A 27,225-nucleotide genomic window follows, 5' to 3' on the forward strand; every position below is an offset into this window, starting at 1 on the left:
TTTTCACATCAATTTCACGACTAGCATTGTAATCAATAGTCACAGGTACACCTGTCGTCCCTCAAGTACACAATGCTGGCTTGAATCGCAGCTGAGTACTCGCTTCAGGGTTTCAGAAAGCACAATCGTGGTCCACTGAAATGGGTAAACTCCTCTGGAGGTTACGGTCGATAGTATACCAGCAATTGAACACAAGTGAACAGTATCTTGAGATCGATTGGTATTGGCATATCGTAGATTCTTTATCTTGGGATGCGCAAGTATCTCCCTTCAATGTACTTTTGTTCCCTCGCAATTTCGAGAATTATTATTACCTAACCAGGCAATAGAGGTAATCAGCTACGTAATTCTCTACCGTCGTAACCGGTATTCGTTAATAATTAAATCTCGTATAATATTCGCGAAATTTGCAAAACTGAACCGAAGACTCTTGAGAATTTGATTTCGATTCAGGCACTTTGCCAAATTAACTCTAGAAATCTTTCATAAATTACACACGTAATCTGTTAGGTTACTCACTCGATGTTGAGCTTACTGTCCAAACCAAGATTGAATCGAATTTGTAGCTTACCTGAAACAATAAAGAAACGAACGATTAGTCATCGAAGTAACGGTCGGTGAGAAACTTAAAATAAAAGCTCGATGCCACGATATCTTTCGATTCTCTTCGAACATCCTAAGCTCGAACGAGCGACAGCCACTTGTCGCGAATTATTAAATACATTTTACACGAACTGTTAAACAAACTTCGCGACAATTTCGAACAGGTCGGGTTACGTCGTATTAAACGATTACAGATTCCGACACCAAAATTTCAAAGCAAACAAAGCATATTTGGCCAAAGTTGCATTTAATCGAGATAAACCCGAAGCAGTAACGACTACTGCTTAAAGTAAACGCACGAAACGCAAAGCCGTCTCTAATCCGCTTTAAGTGATATTCATATTCCTATCGTGCAATGTTGGAACACCACCCAGGGCAGCTGTACGCCCTGCGAAATATAATTTCACGTCGAATTTCAATTTCGGAATCACGACCTTTCGTTCACTGGGTCAGACGTAACAGGAATAATTGCGGTATCGTTAATGTATTCTAGCAGGAATCCACTCTAAGTCCATAAAGCCGCGTTACCATAACCCCTTAATTGGCCTTCCCAGGAGTGCCGAGATGGCTCGAACCGTGTGTCGATGGTAAATTTATGGAACCCCAAGGTCCGACGTAATTCAATTACTGTTCCCATTAGGGCAAACTCTTCCAGTCTCGGTTCTGTGTCCTTCACAAAAGGTTCTCTCGCCAGCCGGCCATGGGGAACGCGCTGGGACCCTCGGTCTTTCAAAACGTACACTCGTGCCCCTTAACGTTCGTCGCAGCTCTCTTTTATAATTCCCTTTAAAACTCTTCAATAATTACGAAACACGGTTCAACGTACCTAATATTTCAACGACTTGAAACAAGTATTTTCATTCACGGCCGGATGTCGCGCATTTTCGTCACTGGATACAGAACCACGTACGTGTATTTTTAGTTTCGTTTAAAAATATATCGATTTCGTGTCGGGTCGATGTGCTTGACACTCGATAAAAATATTCCTACGTCGTATCTCGTTCGTTATATTGGATTCGTCTTCCCAGATGTTCGAGAAAGTTGATTAATCGTACGGAATAATGATAATAATTTATTCATTATGAGTAATTAATACTTAGACAATAGCCAGATAACAGTGAATTTCCTTCTAAGAAAAGGAAAATTAAAAGTCTGTCAGTCAGTAATCTGTAGAATTAGTTGAGAGTTTATCGACAATAGACTAGTCGGTTGAGGCTCTATTGATCACTGGACCGTAGTAACCTGAGAATCTATAAGTTAGATCTAGAATCTGTTAGTTAGTAGTAGCCTGTGCAGGCAGTTGGCAGTCTAAATCAACAGTCTGTAGTCAGTTCAGACCTTATGAATCGCTAAATTCTGGAGAGTCTATAGGGCAGTGGATTACTTGAGAGTTTATAGGGCAGTGGTCTGTAGAATCATTTGGGTATCTATAGGCCAGTAGACTGTAGAATCACTTGAGAATCTATAGGTCAGTAGACTGTAGAGTCACTTGAGAATCTATGGGTCAGTAGACTCTAAAGTCACTTGAGAATCTATACGTCAGTAGACTGTAGAGTCACTCGAGAATCTGTAGGTCAGTAGACCGTAGAATCACTTGAGAGTCTCTCGGTCGGTCAATCTATAAGAAAATCATAAAATAAAGAGCAAAAAGTTCAACACTGAAGATTAAATACAGAACAGTGATAATTGTACCAGACTGCTACACAGAGTTAGGAGATAATCTACAAACCAGGATCAGCCTTATTTTAATATCGTTTAAGTTGGCGATAGCTAGATTAAAAATACCTCGTATTTAACTTTTTCGTACATTCTGTGATTCCAGATCGAAGATTAAGAAAATATTTGCCGTAGGAGTAACGTTCGAGCATATTCGAGCCATTCACTTATACGCGTTGAAACTTTTACGCGTATACTCGTTTTCACGACACCGTGCTCGATAAGATCCCCGATTTACCGAATTATACGCGCGCATTCTGAAATCCGTACGGGTTTCTTCGCATAATAGAGGTCGAACCCACGGGGAACTCCTCGCAGATTACGCCCCGTCGTTCCGAGAGGTAAGTACGTAAAAGTCTTTTACGATCCTTCTCCATGGCACGCGCACTCGAGAAGTCGTTCAACTACGGCCTCCACTTCGGCCGACTTTTTCCGAAGCGATCGCGGCTTTCGATAATGACAATATCAATCATAAAGGAACATTACGGTGATACTAAACCCTACCAGAAACTTAGTTTCATGACTTAGATTACGATGAAAATAATCCGCGAGCTCGTGTCGCTGGTTTTCACAAGCCTTTGATGAAACGGTTTTATTCCCCTGGTTCCCGAGAACTCCGTTGATACGTTACCATTGATAAAACCGAAAATAATCATTGATTTCCACAATATCGTCGATCACAATTACCTTCACTTTCGTAGCATTTTCAATGTACATTACATCTTTCGAATGATAGAATATCGACTCTATAGGTACCTCTTTCTTCTAACAAAGTTCTCGAATATTATCTTTCTTATCGTTTACAATGACACTTCAATACTTTATTTTATATTAACAATTATACGTTCGCAATTTAAAATAAGAACAAACAGTTGTAAATAACGATGTTTACTCGATGATTAAACATTTTATAACTATTTCCATAATAACATTTCCATAATTATTTCTTTCACTCGTTCTTATGGATTATCCAGTAAAACATTTTTCAATTTACAATTTTTCCAGCACGTGGGCAGCTGTTATTGGTAAAAGAGGCAACGTTCCCCCGTAATTATGCAACAAATGGCGTTCCAAGGAATTTCCCGTCGTTAAAGCCGCGATTTCCGATCGTTATCGTAACAATTGTTACCGAATACCACTTCAGGTGGTAGAGTTGTTACGAGTGGCGTGTTCGAGGTCTCGCGAGCACGAAAGAGCCTCCTACGTTCGCAAATTACGCGCGTCAGAAATTCTATCGGTTCTTGCGGGTGAATTCTTCGAGGAGGCGAGAGGTCGCAATTAAACGAGGATAAATGCGCTCCGTCTTAAACGGAGGGGCCGTAAATTCGCCGGAGCGAGAGGCTGAGCGTGTCCCACCTTTGTTTCACGGCTCTAATGATTTCTCTCATTAGGCAATGTTACTTAGCGCAGCGATGCGCAATCGAGCTTAATTAATTGCATTTGTCGCCTTCGATTATCCCGACTCTTGGCGTTCCCGTTCCTTCCGCTTCTCCTCATTGACGTCAGAGTATAAACGTCAGACAAAGCAGCAAGTGTTTATAGTCTTCCGTCATCCGACTGCAGCCACCGTGTTGAACACCGTACAGTTTGCGCAACCGATTTTAGAGTAAATAAAGAAATCGTACGAAACAGATATTATAACGGACTTTTTTCCTTAATTTATTATGTATCTCTATCCTATTTCCATGACATTTGGAAAAACATGTTTTTCGATCGATGTAAAAATTTGTTTAAACGCTACACGAGTTTCATAGATGAGACGTGAATTTAAGAAGAATAATTTGATTCTTCGTCGGGTCGATATTACGATATTATAATCCAAGTGAAGGATATGTATAAAATTAAGTTTAGGGTATTATATTTTTTTATTAGGTATACTGGTGTCACTGGGAGGTCCAAAGAAACTCCTCGTGTTTATATTAAATAATTCCCTTGAAAGTATTCAAATTTTTATTCCGTAATACTATGTAAAATACTAGGATCGCTAGTTGTTCCAGGTAAATCTTTATTTAACGTTTTCGATATCCTTTTTAAATCAAATTTATTAATAATCGTCCTGTAATCTAACTTTCTACTTTTGCATAATTAATGGTTTATTCGAAATGTATATATACATTTATTTTTAATTTCAAATATATATATATTCTTCTATAATTTTCTCTTGTATTGTATTAGGAATATATTTATACTTTTTAGGGCTGATATTTCTGTACGTTATATAACTCTGAACTAAGAGGTAAACAATATTCACAGGTCAGAAGTTAAACATGAAAATTGAAAATAGAAAACGAGGTCAAGTCCAAAGTGTGGAAAGTTCACGGAGTTCAAAGGCTTCGTACAGTTCGTAGGTTCAATGTATCTCGTGAGTTTCCCGATGTTTCCCGATTTATAGGTACATAAATTTCTTCAAAGCAAAATATTGCGGCGCGAGAAATTCATTCAATCAAGAATAACGTACTTTTTACTATCTGTATAATTCGATTTCAAAAATACCTCTTCGAAACGATCGGGGGGAAGTAGCGGCTGAAATAGAAGGCAGAAAAATAACGGTGGATCGTATTCTGCAGATAGATAGGTGCCAGGCACTTTATTCCATAAGTTCCACGAAGTTCAAAACAAACGATTTTTTCCATGGAATACGCTAACCGAGCAATTTTATATTTTTCGTCCCTTTTTTTACGTTTGACATACGTTTGCAACATTGGATCACATATCGCGGTAATCGGAGATTACGTAGACACGTTTCTGTAACAGAACTTCATAACAAAAAAAAAAAAGAAGAAAAATGCACCTGCAGACTGCAAGTTGAACGAAAACGATCACCATTACATTTATCGATTCCTTTTCGCAAATACGTTTCGTCGTTCGATAACACGATCGTAGTACTATTTTTAAAAATTATTATACACAATGATCTCGTTCAATTAATTTCTATCGCATTGTATCCATGAGAATTTCTTTCAAATACTCGAAACAAAAATTAATGCACTTCGTATATTATGTGTAAATTATAACGTTGTACTAATCTACTCCGAATGAAACAATCTTCTGAAAATAACGATTCTTCTCTACGATCTCTTTTTATTTTACGGATAAATAAATAATATTCCACAGTATCAGGGAACTGCACTTTCCGAGGAGGACAAGCTTTTAACTCTGAAAGCAGGAACGCGATCTTAACAACGGATCCCTCCTGCTTTTAATCCGACTAACAAACAAACTACGGTTCCACTCGATAATCAGAAATCCTAGGGATCGATGTCCAATCTGGATCGGCTTTTAGAGACAAAGGTATCACGGCGAAGCTGAAGGCGTTGGCTCTTGTGAACAATTTATAACGAATTTATTACACGATCGTGTCCCTTGTTAATAAATCGAGTCCAGTATAAAAGGTTTGACGGAAATTCATCCTGAAGCACCGAAAGGGAAGCAGTGGAAAAAGCGGGTGAACCTTAATTGCAAACGGCCAGACTCTTTCAGGATTCCGGAAGTGCTATACAGGATGAACCATGTACCTCGATCACTTCAATTGTTTCTAATTTAGCGTGCCGATACGAATATTTTCGTTAAAGACTATTCGTTCCACGGTACCCTAGAAATTGATCACTGTACAATTTTGATACATTATCAAAATTAATTGCATTCTAAACGAGCTCAGTATTCATTATTACGTCGATGAATAATATAATAATCTACGATACAACTAAACGAGGACATGAAGTTAATTTTCAGCTCAAGCGTAAAAAATTAATTGCAATTAAACTTATAATATATTTCGAGTATTGACAATTCTTTACAAACGAGTAGTTACTTTAATGGAATCTTTTATGTCATTTTTGTCAATTTTCAAAGTAACTTTCAGATCTTTTTAACGAAACTATATTTTCTTTCGTGGGTCGTTCGCCAGAAGAAGAATTTAACTAACATTAAAAAATATTGTTTCTGTCCCCTTCAACTGAATACGTTCCATTAACGATCTTAACTCCTTGTTACATATTGCAAATCGAGAACCAAATGAACAGAATTTCTGTAACGTGACTAACACAAAGTTACTTACGAGAAAATTGTATTCTTCGATAAAAATTGTTACTTTTACACATTGTGTACAAAGGTGATAGAGAAAGAGAGATGTCGCTTATCACACACTATAGGACGAGATCCTCTAAGTGCATTTAGCCATCAGTGCAGAGGAGGTGCAGGTGTGGAACGTAGCGCACGATTCTACTTAAACGAAGTTAACAAATAGGCGGATACATTAAACTGTGATATAGATGCACATAAAAGGTATCTAAACTATAAATTATACAAATATACATCCATAACAATGTAAAGCTATGCGCGTATGAACGGAAACAAAGATAAGAATGAAAGTAAAGTGTAGAGAGATACAAAATAAATATTAAGAGAAGATACGTGTACTAAGATAAAGAAGAAATGGAAATACAATGGATACCTATAAGGAGAGCCATTAAAAACAACGATGGTTCATGCTCCCGTTCGAAATACAAAACTTCGGTAACGTCGATTCGAGGATCTTTCTTTTACAGAAACATTCTCGATCTCAATTCTGCGTTAGAGTCGGTAATTTATTTTTATTGAAAATTCCAAGAAAAGATACTATATAAAAGAGATACGTATTTAGAAGTAACTAATTAATTCAGGCGTGTGATTCGGTTAACGGTGATCTTGAAGATAAAATCGTCCAGGAAACAATTATATTTTACGTTCTCGATTTATTTTCGCACTTGGTAATCATTTCTGCTCGATTGAACCACTCATTGCGAGTCACCCTGTATACCCGATACTCCTGAAGCTGATCCTTCCGTTTAATGCCATCGATTCGGGGCCGCCTATCGTTTGCCGAACGAGGAAAAGTCAGGAGATTCGAGTAGGTACGATCGTTAAATCCCCGACCTCATAGACGACTTAACCATCCCCGAAGGTAGAAGAGATAGTGGCCATTCGCCGGGTTGAATTAACTCCTTACCCCGACTGTTTCGACGTTGGTAGACGCAGCCTTTTATAAGAAGACCATGTTGGAGGGGTGACATTTCCTATTAAACTTTCACCGATCTCGTCACCTCATCATCGTAGTTTCACGTACAGCGGATTACCATTATACAATCCGCTACGATAAGAACGAACATTAGGATCACGAACGATCTTTCGTAATTATTAATATCGAAACACAGACGTAATATATGTATGTATCTTTGAATCGTTTTTCACGAGGAAATAATTTGATCTCTTTTTAGGGATATCGATAAATACGTGTACTTTAATTATCGACATTGTTTCAAATGCATGGAACATGGAAATAATCGATAATGTTGCGAATAAATATTTATAATCTTAAATTCTCCGATGGTATGATGCAAGGATGAAATTGTATCGAACGAAATAATTCTTTTTGATTAAATGGAGAAACATTACTGCGTTTATAGTAACTGCTATCTGCACTGGGGAAAATGTTAAGTAAAGATGAAGAGAGTTATTGGAAGAGTATACGATTTAAATCAATGTTAATTAGTACCAAGATTGTTCTCTTTCCGTTAAGATTGATTTAATTATTCATGAAAGATACTATTCTTGGAAATAAAAATGTGCGAATAATATTGATTGTGAAACATTTTATTGAAACAGACGTATCGTGCGATCGTTGTTTGTAATTTCACTTCGTTCTTGCAACGAGGAATGTGCAACTTGCCCGAATACGCATTTCGAAAATAATTTCCAGAGATAAATATCTTTCACTTGAAAATGTTCAATGCAGATAAATATAATTAGACGTAGGAACAAAATCGAAAATTCAGCGGAATGGAGAGACGCGCTGAACCCTTGGCACGTATCCAACAAGGAAAATCATCTTATCAACCAGGCCGTTTCGAAGCGATGAGAAATGTCGCTAACAATATGGAGCGGAGAAAAATGGAATAAATGGAATATTAGCAAATCGAGAAAAATGAAATTAACGAAAGTGTCGGAATCGTGCATTATTGCAAATTATCTCGCGTAACCGAGTAGTACCAAATATTCTCGTGCACTGAAAATCACCCTCCTATAAAATATCATTATCGTAATAACGAACAGTCTTTCAGTGTTTAAAATTTCGTTTCCATTACCTTCAAAAATAAATCACCTTTCGTTAAATAATTCTAAACGTAAAAAATCTCCGTCGTAGATGTTCCATAATTACGGTCTACATTTCTTGTAAATTACCGTTTATTAAATAATTCTAAACGCAGAAAAACCTTCGTCGCGGATATACCATAATTACCGTCCACATATCACGTAAATCACCGTTTATTGAGTAATTCTAAACGCGAAAAATCTTCATCGCGGATGTTCCATAATTACCGTCTACATTTCTCGTCAAATGGTCGTTCGTTAAATAATTCGAAACGTAAAAAAATCTCGGTCGTGGATGTCCCACAATTACCGTCTACATTTTTCGTAAATCCCCCGTAGCGTGGATACGTTCGCTCGTAATCGATAATTCGTAAACTCGTCGACGATCTCGAATCTGTTCGAAGTCGACGACGGTGAGAGGACGCTGCATTAATTTTACGCAGCTTCCATTAGCTTTGGCGCGCGAATTTCTCGTCGGCGTAAACCCGGCCGCGTATCAAGCTCAACGTAAAAATTTAATTAACCGTAAGAATGGAATCGAAAGTTGACCGTAACGGCGCCTGGTCCCGAATCCTTGGCACGGATCCAGCCGTGAAAATCGCCTTAGCCGCTGGCTGCTCGAGAGGGGGTGGCGGCAGGAAAAGGCAGCGGAAAGAAGAGTGGAACAAGAGGGAGCGTACGGTTTTTAACGTTGAGGTAGGACAGGTCTAAGCTTTCCACGAGCAGGTCCTTCGGCTCTCTTACCCCCCTCGTCTTCCTTTTTCTTCCTGCCCGGAAGATCTTCGCGGCGGAGGACGAACTCGGGTTCCACGGTGCCGGAGAGTGGAGAGGGGCCAACAAGAACCATCTACCCTCCCCCCTCCGTGATTTAGTGCACCGCTGCACTGCGCTTCTTACCAAAAGGGTGGAGACGCTCAGATAGCGAGCGAAAGAAGGAAAGGGAACCGCTGGACAATTTTAAAGGGAGATGATAGCTATCGTATATCTCCCTTGTTTTCCACCAGGAAGGGTCTGCAGACGGTTGGAATTGCCATTAACCCATCGAGTACCACATTATTTTTTTCGACGAAATTCCTCTGCGTTATCTACACACGAATATCGTGCAAACTTCGAATTTATTTTTATATACGCGAGATTTATTTTGCTCGATGGTGTACAAATAGGATGTATCGCGAACGACATGAAAGATTCTACGAGGAATTGAGCTTTGTTTTAGTCAGACTTTATCGAACCTTGATGTTTCTTTATTTGTAAATGAATACGTAATGGGTTAAGGGATTGTGCGGTGACGAGCTTTGGAAAATTTTCTACGAAACCGAGTATAGTATTTTATGAAATGTTTGTGTGCACTTTGCAGCAAAGTTTTCGGGTGAAAAATATCGATATTTGAATTGCTGTTACTTTGTGAATGAAAATTGTACAGTGTGTACAATTGTACTCTCTTTCCTAGGGTGATTTTAAAAGAGAAAGTTTCTACATATTTATCCCTGGATTGAATTTTCTCAAAGACGCTTTTATACTCGGACGTAGGGCGGGAAAGCGAAGATGGTTCTTCTTCAAAAATTTCTAGTGAAAATAACCTGTGCCACTGGTAAACCGTATCTACGTTGTATGCACTTGCAGCTGACATTGTTAAAAATGTAAAAGCAAATTTAGATAACGAATCCACAAAAATTCGTGCGCGACTCTTACATGAATAAAATACATGAAATTTCATTCGTCCGTTTTCATTTCTCGAGAAGAAAAAAAAATTCGACCAATACGAAGACAGCTATGGTAATTTCGAACAGTGAAAGCTTAAGAGCAAATCCATTCAGAAATGAAAAAAAAGAGTGTTCACGTGCTAAAGTGTGCTCTCGAAATTTATTCTCGCAGAAACGTTACGAGACATTAATTTTCATTAGCAGAGAAGAGAATGAACAAATTTTCACGAATCATCGATCTTTCCCATAATATATTTTACGTTTGGCAATTTTTCTATATCGAACGACTCGAAATTAAAAACCGGCCAATTCCAATTTCGAATCGAGGATTATCGACGAAGTAAAATTCCAAACGTACGTAAAAGTCGTCCAATGGTCATCCAAGTCGCTTGCATATATAGTCATAAAATGGATCTACAGGGCAGCAACCTCGTGTCCAGGTTCGCTACTGTCCGTTTTCTTATCCTTCCCGGCCGCTATTCGTCCTGTGAAAAACAGATACGCAGCGCCAGCTTGAAAGCTAGCTGGATCGTTAAAAGTCTCCAATTACCGGGTGGAGTCGTGAACCTCTCCGAGGAAGTCCGTCTGCAGCTGCAACTGCAGCCAGCCCGGCAACAGCTCCGCATTTCGCAGACTCTAACGATGATACCCCCTAAACTTCCACTTTACTCTTATTCCCTGTGTTCTTTGCGTTCGTTTCTACTTGGCTCTGTTGAGGATCGATCTATCGCGGTACACGGCGACAACGTCGATACCCTCTGTGAAATCCAGGATGGGATACTCGTGTCAATACTCTAGAATTACCTAGCATTACACTCGTTGCTTTGAGTTTTGCGTTCAACGCGAAATGTTTTCCGAATAAACTCCTCATTGGTCCTGCTTTGACGTATCGCGGCGGAGAACGATTGTAACGTCGCAAATACGAAGGGACCAGATTACCATTGCCCTCGATAAATGTCTGAGCTTTCATTTTTAAAAATTTTCCACCGAATCGTGATCGACTCTCCTCTTTCCGCCTTGCGAATAAACCGAAGTCAATCATTGGACTCTCGGATGTCGAAACTCATCATTGGACACCTCGTCGTGATTCTACAATTTTTTTCAACACGATTGCACTCCGTTAGTACGAAGTGCAATTATCGAAGCGACGTCGCGCTCAACAACAGTAATATGCATCGTCAGTCGTTGAATGTCTATCAGAACGCAATAAACAGAGTCGCTTTCAGAGATCGTGATCAAGTGGACGGCACTTGATCTACGATCCAATAAATTATCGTTAGTTTCTGAAATTGCGTTGTTATTCATGGCGTCCCGTCAAATTAATATTCGCGAGCGTAACCGTATCATTGCGCAAGGCGGATTGATCTGCATTCGGGACGCACGGATATCGATATTGGAGCTTTTTTAATAGCTTTCTTCAATAAGCTTTGTCGTTCGATAAAACTTATTAAACAACCTTAAAGTTTTATCAAACGACAAAAGTTATCGAACAAGCTAATAGTCCTTGCAAGGATGGGTCTTTGAACAAAAATTTATAGTCTCAGGCTTCACTGTTCGACGAACATTATCGAGTAATATTCAGGAGGAATGTATCTCGAGTTAATCCGAATTGGTCAAATTATTTAGTCATTTGATTTGGTTGAGATACGATGGGAAAATGTGTCATGGCCTTTGAAGAATCAGCGAACGGTGGTCGTGTCTCTCGAAGTCTAATAAAAGATGAAAATGATTATAACAACGACACCCTAACGGTCCAAACAAGCGTGGTTTAATTTTACCAAACGCTTCGACCCTATATTTGCATCTTCCTAGATGATATAATAGTTTTACTGATACGAACGCGACAGATTTTGATAACTACATTACAAGAACGTAATAAATTATTACTTACTACGATTGATTATTAACCTCCATTACGTTTTCAAATTACCAAAGATAGCATGTTCTTTATTTTTTACCGATGTTAAAAACCTATTATAAATTTAGATCAAGTTCCTGATCGATATTAATGAATTTCAAGTATGTCGTAAAGGACGTTATTTTAAATAACTTTTTCCTTCGCGGACAATAAATAGTTGGTTTTAGGTTCCGAATATATTCGTAAAAAATTTTATGTATTGCATAGTTAATTTCTGTTATCTATCTATCTTTTTCATAAACACATTAATACATTACGGATGAAGTTTTTATTTAAATACAGATATTGGTATCCACAGATAGATACATTGTTTGTACCAAGTGTTGCTTTAAACATTGACGCGAAATTTACGAACACATTACTGGTTTTATATAGAGGGTTAGGTTAAATTTCCTCGGGACCGAGGTATAGGGAAAAGGGCGGAGTACCTCCCCGGCTGATACGTTCCGTAACTATTTACTATAAATAAAACGAATTTACTTCTCGGCAAAAGCTTCTCCAATCTACGAAAGTAGTTTGTTCAATACCTAAACTATCAATTATTTGATCAAAGCGTGGCGGTGGATAACATAGTGATTCGACTAAAAATGTTACCGCTTTGAATACAGGTAAACGTACGTTTGAAAGAAATGTTCTTGTTTCAATGGATTGAAAATATCTGCATCGAATCTTCTGTTCCTTTTTCTCGGAAAATAAAGCCGATGGCCTATTTTACGCGCAAATGAAAATGTTTTTTTCAAAGAACGACCTTTGGAACGTATTTGGAAATCGGTGAGAAGCAATTAAGAATTTCGTTTAATTTTCAGTTCGTGTTGCGTCACGAGTGACGTAAGATCGAACCATGACCAAATTGGTCAACAATCGATCGTATTCTCGGTGCTATTGATTCGTTGAGAATACTTCGCAGAAATATAAAGTGCATCTGCAGCGGAGCCCGCGAGCGTTGCTAGTAGACAAGCAGATATGTAGTCCAAACTGAAGCAGTAATATAGGCCGTGCAATATATTCGCGTCAGGTTGACCAATGCCCTGTCCAACCCACCATACATCAACTGCTGTATTGTGGCCACTTCGGATTATCCTGGCTTCGAAACGGCTACGATTTCAAATTTCCACACCGAGTTTTACCACGTATCGTCGCTTCAAACGTTCCGCTACGTTCGAATCCCCCTGTACCTTTCATTTCGACGCATCCAGGTTTCGTTCGTGCGCCCGGGTGGGGATTGGCGCGTTTTTTTTTTCTTTTTTTTTTATTTTGATCGGGTTTCGAATGTTTCGATGTACCGAATAAAATGGAACCGTTAAGATTATTTGTCCGAGCCGTGTGAGATTCGAAAATTGGAAAATATCAAAACGCGTCTCTGTTGCTTGCATTCAACGTATTGGATTTCGGGGACAAAAACGAAGAGGAAAGGAACGATATAAAGTGAAATACTTCGATGCATCGAGTATTCGACGAATCTAATACGAGAACATAACGAAAACTGAACCGGATATTCGTAATGTCGAAATAGCACGAGACAGACTGCAAATGAAATTCGTTAAAGTCGTCGTTCGTTTTCAAATACCTATTCGAGTAATGATATTCAAATACTCAAATATCTATTCGAATAATGATATTCGAATACTGAAATACCTATTCGAATACTAAAATACCCATTCGAACGAGACTATTCGAATACTAAAACACACGTTTATCCTTGGTATTTTCAATATCCACGAAACGTCCGCATATGAAATTATTCGAGTAGTTTCAGTTCTAGTTTCAATTACTGGACAAATAAACCGGTACAATTAATACGGTTCGGGACACGAACTGGGAGGTTCGAGTATAAACATTGACCGCGATCGTGATTGCTTCCCTCTTCCAAAAGCTCCATAACTTTCAGCTCGACACCAGATCGACCATTAAGACGACCACTTGGTGGCCCGATCCGTCGAGACTTTCAATCAAGCTTTTCACCGGGTCGAGTAATAATTCAGTCCGATCACGTGCGACGAGTTCATTTACTTTTATGAAAGAAACGCCGCAGAACCGGCTGCCAACGAGAGAGATCCGGCTTCGACTCATCCGCAGTTTCCTAGAGCTTATTGTCGCGACTAGAATCCACCAAGGAAAACAATTAAGGGGACCACGATCGTGATACACGTTCTCGTTACCGCTGGAACTCCATCGAGGTGTTGGCTGCCCCTGTGTGAAACTTTCGTCAATTAACCGGCGAATCGAGACACAAAAGGAACAATTCCCAGCTTCTGCGCAACCAATTAGAAGGCCCAATGTCTCGAGGAAGCGAGCGAGTTCACGGTGGACGATCGATTAATATGGAACCGCTGTATTCGACGTCTTATAAAACACCGTACACACACCGTGAGACAGTAGTTCGTTCGATCGAATCGGTACGGTTAACGATGGGACCGAAACGTGTTTTACACTCTTGATGAAGGTACGCGTGAAATCCTGAGCTTGTTAACTGCAAGAATCGCGTTAAATAGGTGACGATAAAGAAGAAATTAAAAATTAACGATTTTTTAGTAGAAAGCATCTCTCGCGTGGAACAATTCTGAGAAACGTCTTCCAACAATTTCAAACCTATCGAAACAAATGATTATGATATCTTGTCGATTAAATTAATTTTAGTAGCTAAATAATCTTTTCGGGTATATGTGTTCGTAGCAATGTAGGTGATTAAAAAAAGGATTATTTTTTCAGACAGAATAAACGTGATATTCGTGAGAAGGTATTAGAATTTTAGAATATTAGGAACGGTTTGGTACTAATATGACATAATAGATCGTAACAACATAATGTTTTATATAAAATATTAGATTTATTTTAATTTATAATTTGAAATGTGCTCGTTTAGATTTAAATGAACTTTTACACTAGAGGTAAGTCAGCAAATAAAACTATCATTGATCATCTTCCACCCCTCCTATAATTTCTAAACAAATCCGAGCATTAAACGTGAAATATATCGTACATTTTAACTAATTTTTATTGCGTGTTAAATTAACTTTGGTTCGCGTACAAAGTTTTCCGCGTTTAAAGGATAACATACAATTGCACGAGAGGAAACTTAATGAAGTCATTTTAGAGCACTCAGTCTAGAGGGAGTATTCTACTCTTACATTTCTGAACAGCTTTGCTTTGGTGGTCCGCGAAACAAGTTTTGCAAAGTCGTAAATTAACCGCAACATGTGTTTAAGTATCCTGCTGTTTGAAAGATAAAACAAGAACAAGGAACCAATTAAAGTTCAAATATCGTTCCATTGGCTTTTTCTAACTCGGTTTTTATTCAACAGTTCCCCGATTTCTACGGATTTTTAAAATTCTTTTTTTCCAATATTTCTTCAAATTTTTAAACATTTTTATTTTCCGATACTTCACAAATTCATTCAAATTTCCTTCTCTGATATCTGTCCTCGTTCAATTCTTTCGTAAATCAATTTCTACGTATTTACGGATTTTCGTGAATTTTGTATTACCCGCCGGGAAAGTATTCCACAAACACGTCTGGGATTAAGAAGAACATTTAATGCGCTATCTTGACTGCTCGGCAATGGAACCACGACCAAAGAGGTTCGCTTGTACTTAATCCTGCAGTTCTACTAAACTTACCCGACTGTTTTCAATTAAGATAATAGTTGGTACACAGTTTCAACCACGAAAGTTAATCGATCCGAAGTGGCAGACGTGAAATGTGAATGAAATTCTCTTACTCCTCGAAATGCTCCGAGATTCCTCTTGCCCCGGTAATAAACCGTGTTATTCTTTCTTTATCGTGAACCACGAAGGAATTAGTAGAACTTTATAGCCTTACTCGCACGTCGCAACATTTCAGTTGCACAAATCTGCCTCTCGCTCTTGAAATAACGATTTCGTTACGAGCATCGCGTCGAAGGATATTTTTACAACAATTCGATTATACTTTTACAACTACAACTACGTCCGGTGTAACATCGAAAATTTTAAATACAAATCGTCCAATCGCCTCAGTTTATACACGATATCTTGCCTGTCGAAGGATATCTCGAAAAATATACCAAGCGGTAAGAGTATTTTTCCAGAATGTTAAAAGTATTAAAGTACGAGCAGAAGTATACGAACTCGTGTGAAAAGTCTGCGAGAGTAACTTTGAAAATTTTCGACCATGGACCGATATATTATTCGGACGCCGTACTTTTCGAGACTTTGTGGAAAACATGTGCAAAAGAAGTCGATCTCGGGAGCCAGTGCTGCCCGAATTGAATTCCACCCGGTACATGGCGGCGATATGATCCCGCGAACGAAGAAGGCGTCGATTGAAATGCTGATCGATCGAAACGTCGCGATTCGACAAGATTTAAGGACCTCTTTGCGTTTACGTGGCAAGCTCAGACCGAACTCGGGCCAACTTTGGTAACTTTCGAATTTTTACTTATTCGGGGCAAGTTCCCCGAATCGAATAACAATTACGGTGAACCTAGGCCCGTAATGATCTTTGTCAACGTTCTGTATCTTGACGTCAAGTCAAAGAAACGTTCTGACTTCATTCAAGATAAATTAATGGATCGAGATAACCTTTGTCAATATTCTGTATCTCGACGTCGAGTTAAAAAATCGTTCTAGCTTCGTGTAAGATAAATTAACTTTCTTTAAATTACTTTCAATTTCAAATTTGATTTTCACTTTTATAAAATTATATTGAAACTCGGAATTGTTAAAAGAATATGTACGGAAGTATAATTAATTTATACTTCTTTGGATTGTATACGACTACGTTGTTGTAGTTGTATAGTTGATCTGTATTAAATATCTTTCAGTATGTTGATTTCACTGCAAAGTCGAATCATGAAAAAATAATATGGAAAAAGTTGGATCGTCGAGAAAGTTCGAAACTCAGTTTAAAATAAAACGAATTTCAGTCGGTATTATTATCGTGTAAATTCCTATAGTTTCAATTCCACTTGGAAAAGATTATTATGGTAGTTTCGAACGTTATCACGGTTATATCAGAATCGTGGCCTCCAAGCGGCTCTAGTCACCAGTTGAAATAGTGGAATTAGCGTTAAAAGTTAAGCCCACTTTGAATTTTAAGTTACCCTTAGGACGATTATGAAATTGATTTAAGGAAGAGAGGTAAAATCAGTAGACAGGTTGGGTGGTTACATAATCATATTATATACGGTTTAATATTAAAAGTTACCTTAACTTATATTACCGAAGGCGACCTTTTTAACTGCAACCCAACTTAAAGCCAGTTTCAAAGTTCATTTACGGAAAGCGATCCTCTCGAAGTTGCTGTAATTAGTTCGAAAATAGTAACGAAATGCAATAATAATATTTCTCTCGATGAAAATTAAAATTGACGTGTAATTATTCGCACGAAGTGTGCGGTAATTTTAATTAAATTTTTCTACGAACGAAAATAAAATTTTCAATTGTTCTGGACATTCAGTATTTATTAATACCTTTACATCGATATCTTCGTTTCTCTATAAACGCACTATATCCTCGTCAAATATTTGTATTTTACATATATCACCGTAGTATATATTTCGGTGGATAAGTTTCTATCATTTCTTTCGATTATTAATTTTCCACCGAAAAGTTCACAAGTCGATGAAACACTCTCCACACGACATACTCCGATCGATATACAATTATCGTATTTTTACGTATTTTTATACATATATCGTATCTTTTTGTTCGTATGTTCGAATATTTATTACGTTGTTATTGAGTCGTCGCGATGTGTACAATTTGAAAAAAAAAAAAAAAAAAAAATTCAACGAATGTCAAATATACTACCTACCGAATCGATTAATCGGTAGTTTATTCGTTTAAGCAAGGAACGAACCGATACTCAGTTGCGTTATTCCACGACAGATAAATATTTATCGTAAAATTCAACTGTAAAAATGTCAAATATTTTATTCCCTCGTGTATTTTACATTGAATCGATTCGAGTTGAATTTATTTCGATAGAGGTTGCAAATTCTTCGACAAAGTTAATACCGGATTCGAAGCTCTACTCTTCGATTGGTCAGCATCCTTTCATCGCACGATGTCTATGTTATCTGACATCGAGTGGCGTTTTACGATAAAATCGACCCAAATTCAGCAGCGGGAACACCGACAGAGTTTTCACAGTGATTGTCAACACTCTATGAATTCCCTTTGCCGATCCATCGGAGCAGATCTACGCGCGAGCACATTTAGCGAATTACAGAACAGGATGATTCACGAGCGTCGATTTCGATCGTTGCGATCGACTCTTCGTTTGGTAAAGCTGGCCCGGTAGAATCAGATCTATCGGTGCCACGATCCGCCATTATGACGTGCAATTACTTATTATCCGTCATCGCGCTCCGGCTTAGTATTTACAGTTTCGCTGAACAGTATTTGTTAGAAATTATACTGTTCACGATGACTAACGAACTCGCGCTTCGTCCGACAATTCGCGATATCCGCGAGCACCTGAAATTTCGACAATGACGAGCACACATAGGTGTGGAAATTAGTTCGGTTCGTTGATCGGATTTGTCCGCGTTATTCTGAACGAACGTCTGGAAAAATATACAATGGAGCTCGTCAAAGTATTCGTATATTGTAAGGAAATTTCGCTAACTTATACATGAATTTAACGAAAGTTTGTGTGTGCATACTGGATTGCATACAACATAATTTATTTGTCGACGAAAAATATTCTTGAGGGGATAAAATCAAGTCTTGAATATTCTTAATTTTTTGATTTCTTTTAATACAATTTTTGGAGGACTTTTTCATTTTCATTAAAATTACACTTACGAGTTAGGAGAATTTCCTTACAATAGATCGTACGAATACTTGATTAGCGTTTCTCTCGCAAGTATATACGAGAAACTTGAAAAAGAAGAAACTTTTATTGTTTTTCTATAACCAATACGATAGTCTGGGACAATTTCTTCCGTTAGGAACGTTTTCTGTGGAACGAAGTTGACGAATACATTTATTTATTTCATTCTTAACCTTGTGCGATTCTGAAGGTTATAGCATACCATAACATTGAATTTGCCTTGAAATACACTTTCATATGAAAAATGTGTAGCATTCTATTTAAAAAATTGAAACTTTGTTTTTCGACAAATATTGCAAATATACAAAATTTACATCGAGTATTATATTGGCTATAAAAAGCAGTACAAATTTTTTTCTTTTCCAGCTCCCGACTGTACACGAAGCTCTGTAGTCAACAGACTGTTGTTTATCCTTGATTGACAGTATCGATTTAAATAGATCGATGGATTCGTTCAGGCAATTGTACAACGATTACGAAAGAAAAGCAATCATCGCCGCCCGGTAAGTTTGGACACCGCGAATCGATTAGAGTGACTCTAATCGGGGCGCGGACACGGCTGGTGAATTATGGCATACCAATGGTGTGATTCATGCACAGCAATTTCACAGTCATGCAGACGAGACGACGTCCCTGGGCGTCGTAATTCAAAATTATGCGCGCGTCAGAAGCCAAAATCTGGAACGGGAACAGCAAGCGTCGTCGTGATGCCTCGGATCGAACGAAAACCAGATCACGAGACAACCTCTTGGGGATCCTTTTCGACGTGATCGCATTTAATCACCCAAGTTTCCTAATTAGTAACACTCCCCTCTTCGATGCATACCTTTCGTTCTCCCTCGACGACGTTTCTACTTCCGCTTCACAGCCCGTAGAAAATTGTGAGTTAATCTTGATTAATCGAACACCGAAATAAAGTACAATCTTTTATCGTTCTTTCCCTCCATTGACACAGCATTCATGATTTTACGAGCAAATCTCTCGCTGTGATCGCGTTGTGTGTATACAGTGGTAATCAGGTTACGTTGAAAATGATCGAAGAGTTCTTTGAATGTGCAAAGAACTGCAAAGAACAATTACAGTGATGTAATTTTTGAAAATGACGATTAAAAAATAGTGGGTGAAATTTTAATACAAAGATCGATACTTTTTTTTCTAGATTTAATTGTTTTCTTCTTTTTTTCGTATTTTGTCCTTTCGTACAATGTACGTAGTTTTAACATTCTTGATAAATCTAGACAAAAGATCTCTTTGGTTTGGCAAAGAATGGTGAACGATCGATGTAAGACACTTTCTATTAGAACAGTATGTTTCAAAAACATCCAATAAGGGACATTGTACAAAGAGTGCTTCTCCTGTACAAAGTGGATACTTTTTCCGCTCTAACCGCGTTCCAGTCTTATCTCTCGCCGTGAACATAGACGCGAGCCAATTCACATTGGAATTTTCAAAAGATTCGAAATCACGGTGCGCGGAACGTCGAAAAAGAAGAAAGGCGAAAGCACCGCGAAAGAATGTCGGATCGAGGCGTACCGCGATAGATGTCAAGATGATTAATGATGCCGGGCTAATAAATATAATATTAAATTCCAAGCCTCGGTGGATTATGCGTCAACTCTCGCGACTCATCGAGGATAAAACCCTCGAAGATCGTAAAGTGTTCGTTCTGCGAAATAATTAATTCTTCAATTTTTTTTCCTTTTCTTTCTTTTGTTACGTGCCGCTTGTAACACGTACTTACAATTGGCCACATTTTATCAAAGATTGCGCTTGTCGGCGAAACTGAAATTTCCCGAGTGATTTAATTTGTAACGATTCATCACCGGGAAAACAGCTCGAACAGAAAGGAACCGATAAAATTAGTATTTCCCGTATTTACGTACATTTACGTGTTGTAGATTTATCGTAACTGTAATTCTGAGACCAATTTGTCGGGCTGTAAATTCAAATACGCGTCCCGACGTTAACCGGTAGAAATAGTATTACATATCGACAGGAGTTTCGTGTGAAATAATTTGAAGTAATTACTTAATATTCCGTAACAGTGTGCGCCAAATTAATCGATACTGCACTAATGCAAACGTTACTTCATTCTCGCGAAGATTCCAATAGAATAACGCTGACCTAAAACCGTGGTCTACATCCACGGATTCCAATTATACGCACACGCAGAACGTTATAGAATGGCGCGTTCTAATTGCATTCGATGCACGAATATATGTAAGATTAAATATCGTTCGATAGATACTGATAAAATATAGCTATTCAATTGATTGATCAATTGTTTATTTCGTTCGTACACTCGATATTTTGCACAAGTGAATCGTTGGTACCATTATATACACGAAGGTTTGCTTGGTTGTAAAATACATATGAATGAAAGATCAGTTGAACTACCTAGACATTTAATTGTAAAACTCTTACATTAGAATACGAATAATTTATATTCTTCGAAAATCAATGATCTTTAATAATTGATTTGAATGTGTCTTTGAAACGAAAGCAATCGTACGCCGTATTAACTAATTTTAAGTAATTTATACTTTTTCAGAATTTACGTTTAAACAATTCTGACGACTGTGTAAAAACAAGTTCGACTTGTTGAAATTAAATTTTCATTCGTGACTCTCTCGAGACTAGTACCTTGTCTAATATGAAAGTAAAATTTTTCTATTAAAACCGACACCTAGAATCATTGTATCGCAATATTCTCTATTTTAGATAACACCCGAGAAAGATTTTTCTTATTAACGAAAGCTATTACACCACTTCGACCAACTCGCAGAAGGTAGCAGCATCGATCATCTTTAGTTACGTTTAAATATAAAAATAAAGTGATCAATTTTCTCGAACAGAACACTTCCTTGAACACGAAACCCAACGATGAAGAACCCAAGGACCTAATTACTTCCGTGAAACTTTACAACGAGGCGAAGGAATCGAAAGGAGACGAAAAAGAAATAGTCTCTATACGTAGACTCTATACTCAAAGTTTGCCCTTTAAAGACGACCGCCATGGAATTTACTGTCGTCGCGAGATTCAATTTTCCCCTTTTGAGAGCGCGAGTCGAATTAGTCGAGTAATTAGTTAATTCGACTTTACCCTGTCATTCGTTGCGATTGTTCAAGTGCATGGTGCTTTCGAACGACGAGTCGAGTTTTGCCAACATTGGGATTGTTGTTTATGGCGTTTCGCGTAATGGTAAATTGCAATGAGTCTCGAGCTGTAAAAAAATCATAGTGTATTTATAATATTACAAATTCTTATCGGTATAAAAGATAAATGTAGTAAACGTTTACCGACTACACTTTTCTTTATTTTCTATTAATTTTAACGAATAAATAATGTACCGATTAAAGCGACTAAGAATGAAAATGAAAAAGATTTCGCGTACATATTAATTCGTTCGTTATTTCATTTATTATGCATTATGTCATGAATACATAATCATTTTAATGAATATATAATTTTATGGTTGCTCGATAATACAGGAAGAGAGAGATTTTATAATCAGAATTATTGGAAAAGATACATTTAACAATTAATCGAAGTACAAAGTAACAACTTTGTAAAACTTCTTTTGCGTCGATAAAAAGTACTCGTTTCGAAAGTTCCACACTCAGACTGGAACTACTTAACAGATAATTATAAAAGCATTATAGGATTTCAATATATACTTACAATTGTTCGGAAATTATACGGTGCTATAGAAATTTCGAGGAATAGGTGCAGTATCAACGAAGTGAAAGAATAAAATTTAATTAGGACCTTGGTTCGAGAAAACGTTTGAAATTATTCAACTTTTCGTATCCTTTCGATTTAATTCCCTTCGAGAAAAACCTTCGAAAATATTTAAAAGTGATCTCTTTGCTGAAGTATTAGGAAAGCTTGTAGTAACTCATTTAGCAATTTCTGACTTGAATTTCCAATGTAATTTCACTTCCTTCGTATCTGTACTTGCTAAATTAAATTAACCGATCTATTTACTTAATTAATGTGATATTTTACCGCTTCCTTCTCATAAAAATGATAAGAAAACATAAGCATCGAATTACATTGAATATCATTCATAGACCACTCACCCAAGCACTTTAAATTCAAATTAAATTTATCGCACAAGGTCTATCGTATATTTAATTAATTTCGATACGATACCTTATTCACTATACACTAAAATACAATATATAAAAAAGAAATAAGCTAATTTTCGCTTCAGGTATATATCCACGGTAGATTCTCAAGTAACAAAAATAAACCGGTTTATATTCTATTAAACATAATAAATGAATAATCAAAGCTTCTCCGTAAAAAAAAATTGATCAACTAATCCGAAAAATATCGCTAAATCGATTTCCATGAACGTATACCTATTACGTCCATTGAAGATTGTCATTAAAAAACCCCGCAGACTTTTAAACATTAATAACGGGTTTCGGTACAATGAATTGAGAAGCATTCGATCAACGTATATAATACTATACATAGGAAACGAAATCAACTCGTGACAATTTCACGAGTTCTGTCCAGCAGGAAATCAAGGAAACAATAACCCTTTTCTAAACGTATTCTCTTGATGCGTGACCAATGAAACGATCCGGCGCAAACTCTATGGAACCCCGATAAAATGGACGCGGAAATGGCGTTGAATGGCATTCAACGAGGCCAACTGAAAAGCAGAACGCGAACTGCTGAGGTGTCCGCGACGTCGTTCCTCCATAAAGCAATATTCTGCAACAATGAGTCGGGGACGAGCCCCGTATATACCGGGACGATGCAATTAGCAAAGTGCCGGGAACATTACTCATTACATATTGTGTGCGTAACCGACATGCGAGTCACGAATATGCACGACTAATGATCGAAAGTCTGACTGGAGATGATTTTCATTCGATGCGGTTTCGTTTAATTGTCTCGCCAGCGAGACCGTATGGAAAGGAAAATTAAGCATCGCAATTGAGTTTCTCGGTATTAAGTTACGATACTGAATAGGGACACATTTTTTAAGGGAAGTGTCGATCGAGTAGGCTACTGTTCGGAGCCGAAGAGAATGCACCTGGGAAGGAATTCTATCGCTCTCGTTAACGAATCGAATGAAATCTCTCGATAACGATCAATTTTCATAGATTTGTTTATCGAGGATTCGTAGCCACGATTGATAGCAGTTAGTAAAGTTTGCATTTTTTAAGTTTTAAGGGTGGTTTCTTCGGGTCTCGTAAAATTCAGTGATCTTTAAAATATAACGAAATAGCGAAATCGTGAAGGAAAATGTTTGTAAGTTTTAAGATAATTTCTAAATTTTAAATAAATATACAAAATATTGTGGAACTGCTCGAGAGAAACTTCGTTTCATTATATGTTTCGTAATTGTGTGTACTGAGGTGTTAGAATGTTTGCGAAAAATTTTAAAAAATCTTTTCTTTATTATAATCGTGAGACAAATACCGTACATCCTCAATTCCATCTTGAGCAATTTATTTTTTAATTTCTGATCAAAATTGCTTCGTCCGATTTCAGATTTTTTACAATTTTTACCATTTTTCAGTTTCATAGACCTTTTTCCGGGAACTGATCCCTGTTGCTCTCGTTAACGAATGTAACAAAATATTTCGGCGACGATGAATTTTCGTAGATTTGTTTACCAAGAATTCATCGTAACCGCAATGTTTAGTAATCGATAAAGTGTATATTTAATTCTTAAAAAATGGCTGTTAGAATTCTTTCGTTCGATAAAACTACGCGATACATTGAATCGAAACTTGTGCTTGTTGATACACACGAGAAAATATTCTGCGAATTTTTCAATACAATAAAATAATGCAGGAATTATCGGCAATGGTCCGGTGCTGCGTCGAAAGTGACACAGTTCTAGATACGCTAACGTGGAAAATAAATTTTAAAGCGCCGGATTTGCCAATTTCCATTCGAAAAAATTCAATCCCCCATTCGACGGTCTCGAATTTTTCAGTAGCACGGTGCCCGACTTTCTAATTTTAAAAGCGAAAAATAAACTCGGGAATTCGGAACGAAACTCGCACGATTGAACGCCTCGTTTTCCTCGGTAGAATTTGAAAACATCCGTGTGCTTGAAATAACGAGCTGCTCGGCCCATTCAAACCGGGCCCTTTCAATCGCAACACGTTTCGGAAGCCGAAATCAGAAAGGCAACAAGTTCTCGCGCAACGGGGGAAGAGGTAACGGACACGAGATTACCGAGATTCCCATAAACGCGGTAGATCTCGAAGGATTTCGAGACAGCGGGGAGGAAACGACGGAAACGGGATCAAAACTAAGGAAATCGAGGGACGATCCTCGACGGATGGTAATACGAAGATGAGAATTAACGAACGAGAATGGAAACGATCGCTGGATCGAAATAACCGCGAGAGGGAGCGACTACGGAGAAATGGAGAACGCATACGGAAACGGAAGAAATGTAATTTGAGTCCTGTGCCAAGGAAGAATGGTTAGAGAGGGTAGGAGAGGGATCTAAGAACCACCAAAAAGAGGAATTGTTTCCCAGGTGTTGCACCAACTCGTCGTGGAAACGATTTTTAAGGAGATGGCGGGAATGGAAAAAGGATTTAATAAAAGGAAAAATGAGAACCATAACCAGACGAAAATAAAAGGGATTTACAACATTGCATCCGCGCGTGAGAAGTCCCGAAGTAGCGGCAATATTTTGCAAGGCCAGAATCGCTATGGATTCCGTGAAATTCTCGAAGATCGGGAAACCGAGGGACGCGGGGCGATTCAGGGAAATCGACTTCGCCGAGGTGCAAGATAAAACGGAGAAAACTTCTGGAAATAGAAACTGTGATAAAAATTGAGAAAAATTACGAAACGATGTAAAAATTAACTGCCAAATTTACCTTTATATTTTCCGCGCGAGTTCGCGGAGAATTTTACCGGCGTTTTACGTTTACTTCGATAACGAATAGGAAAGTACGTGGAGCACGGAATAAAATTATTACGGTAGAACGTAATATATAATAACAAGAAAATGTATCGTGTAACGGTGTTGTAAATTCTACGCGCTTTGTTACAACGTGAAATAACGATAATGGAAAAAGAAGATGAATTTTTCACCCACTCGATGCTAGCGCATCGTCATTGAATCGGATAAGAAAGAAAAATTATTCGTGAAATGTGTTTCAAGATAAATGTTTGTAAATGTTTTACATCTGTACAATTTGATATATACTCTTTCTGGCTATACATAGAACGACATTAATATTTCATATTAATTATCATTACATTCTTTCAACTTAGTAAGTAATGCTTCATTTTATCAGATACTTCTACTCTGTCAAATAACAAAACTTTGATTTTTATTTCATTTTACAGAGAGTGTCACTAAAGAGCAGAGTGTGTCTCTGAAAGAGTATAGTGTCTTTGAACAATATTATTTGTTATTAATTGTCACACCAGTGTTCCTATCCTCAATTTACAAATCACACAATACGTTTACTCCAATTTGAGAACACTCGGTTCTTCCAGTTAAATTTGACACGATACACTTTTTTTCACGCTTTGTGTCTTTGTATAGCAAGATGTGATTCTGGAAGAGAAATAAGAGAAAGACGTCGTATGCTCGAAATAATATTATCTGTTATTAATTGTCACACCGTTCATACTCTTACTTTACAAATCCCACAATACGTTCGATCCGATTTGCGAACACTCGGTTCTTCCAGTTAGATTTGACACGATACACTTTTTTACACGCTTTGTGTCTTTGTATAGTAAGATGTGATTCCAGAAGAGAAATAAGAGAAAAACGTCGTATGCTCGAAATAATATTATCTGTTATTAATTGTCACACCGTTCATACTCTTACTTTACAAATCCCACAATACGTTCGATCCGATTTGCGAACACTCGGTTCTTCGAGTTGCATTCGACACGATACACTTTGTTTCACCGAAGCACGGATCAACCAGGAGGTTTCTCGCTTCGTGAAATCGAAGATTCTCGCGACGATCTTTAAAGTGGTCGTATTCTTCGAGACGTGTGATCCAAAGAGACGCGTGAAAGTTGTTGGAAAGAGACTGAACCGAAAAGAAGGGCGGAATAAAAACGGGAAGAAAAGGTTTGCAGACAGCGGGTGTAGAGACTTGTTCGGAAGTTTATCATTACTTTGCACCGGTTGCATCGGAATCGAGTTCTGCACCAATACCCGCCGACTAATATCATTTTAAAACCAAAGTTTTCGCGCAAACTTTTGTTTATTATTTCCCTGTTGCCGGGGGGTAGAAACCGTCGGGGCGCCGCAACCGAGGATAAGAATGTTCGGGAAATCTTCGATCGAACTTCTTTTATTCCACGCCGCGTTGCTTTC

General features: G+C 37.8%; 1 protein-coding gene across 1 annotated transcript in view; it reads right to left on the reverse strand.

Moving 5' to 3' along the window:
* Positions 1 to 27,225, reverse strand: part of LOC143149932 (uncharacterized) — a 779,197-nt gene that overhangs the window by 334,190 nt on the left and 417,782 nt on the right. The window lies entirely within an intron of this gene.

Source organism: Ptiloglossa arizonensis, chromosome 8 (genome assembly GCF_051014685.1).
Source record: "Ptiloglossa arizonensis isolate GNS036 chromosome 8, iyPtiAriz1_principal, whole genome shotgun sequence".
Taxonomy (NCBI): Eukaryota; Metazoa; Arthropoda; class Insecta; order Hymenoptera; family Colletidae; genus Ptiloglossa; species Ptiloglossa arizonensis.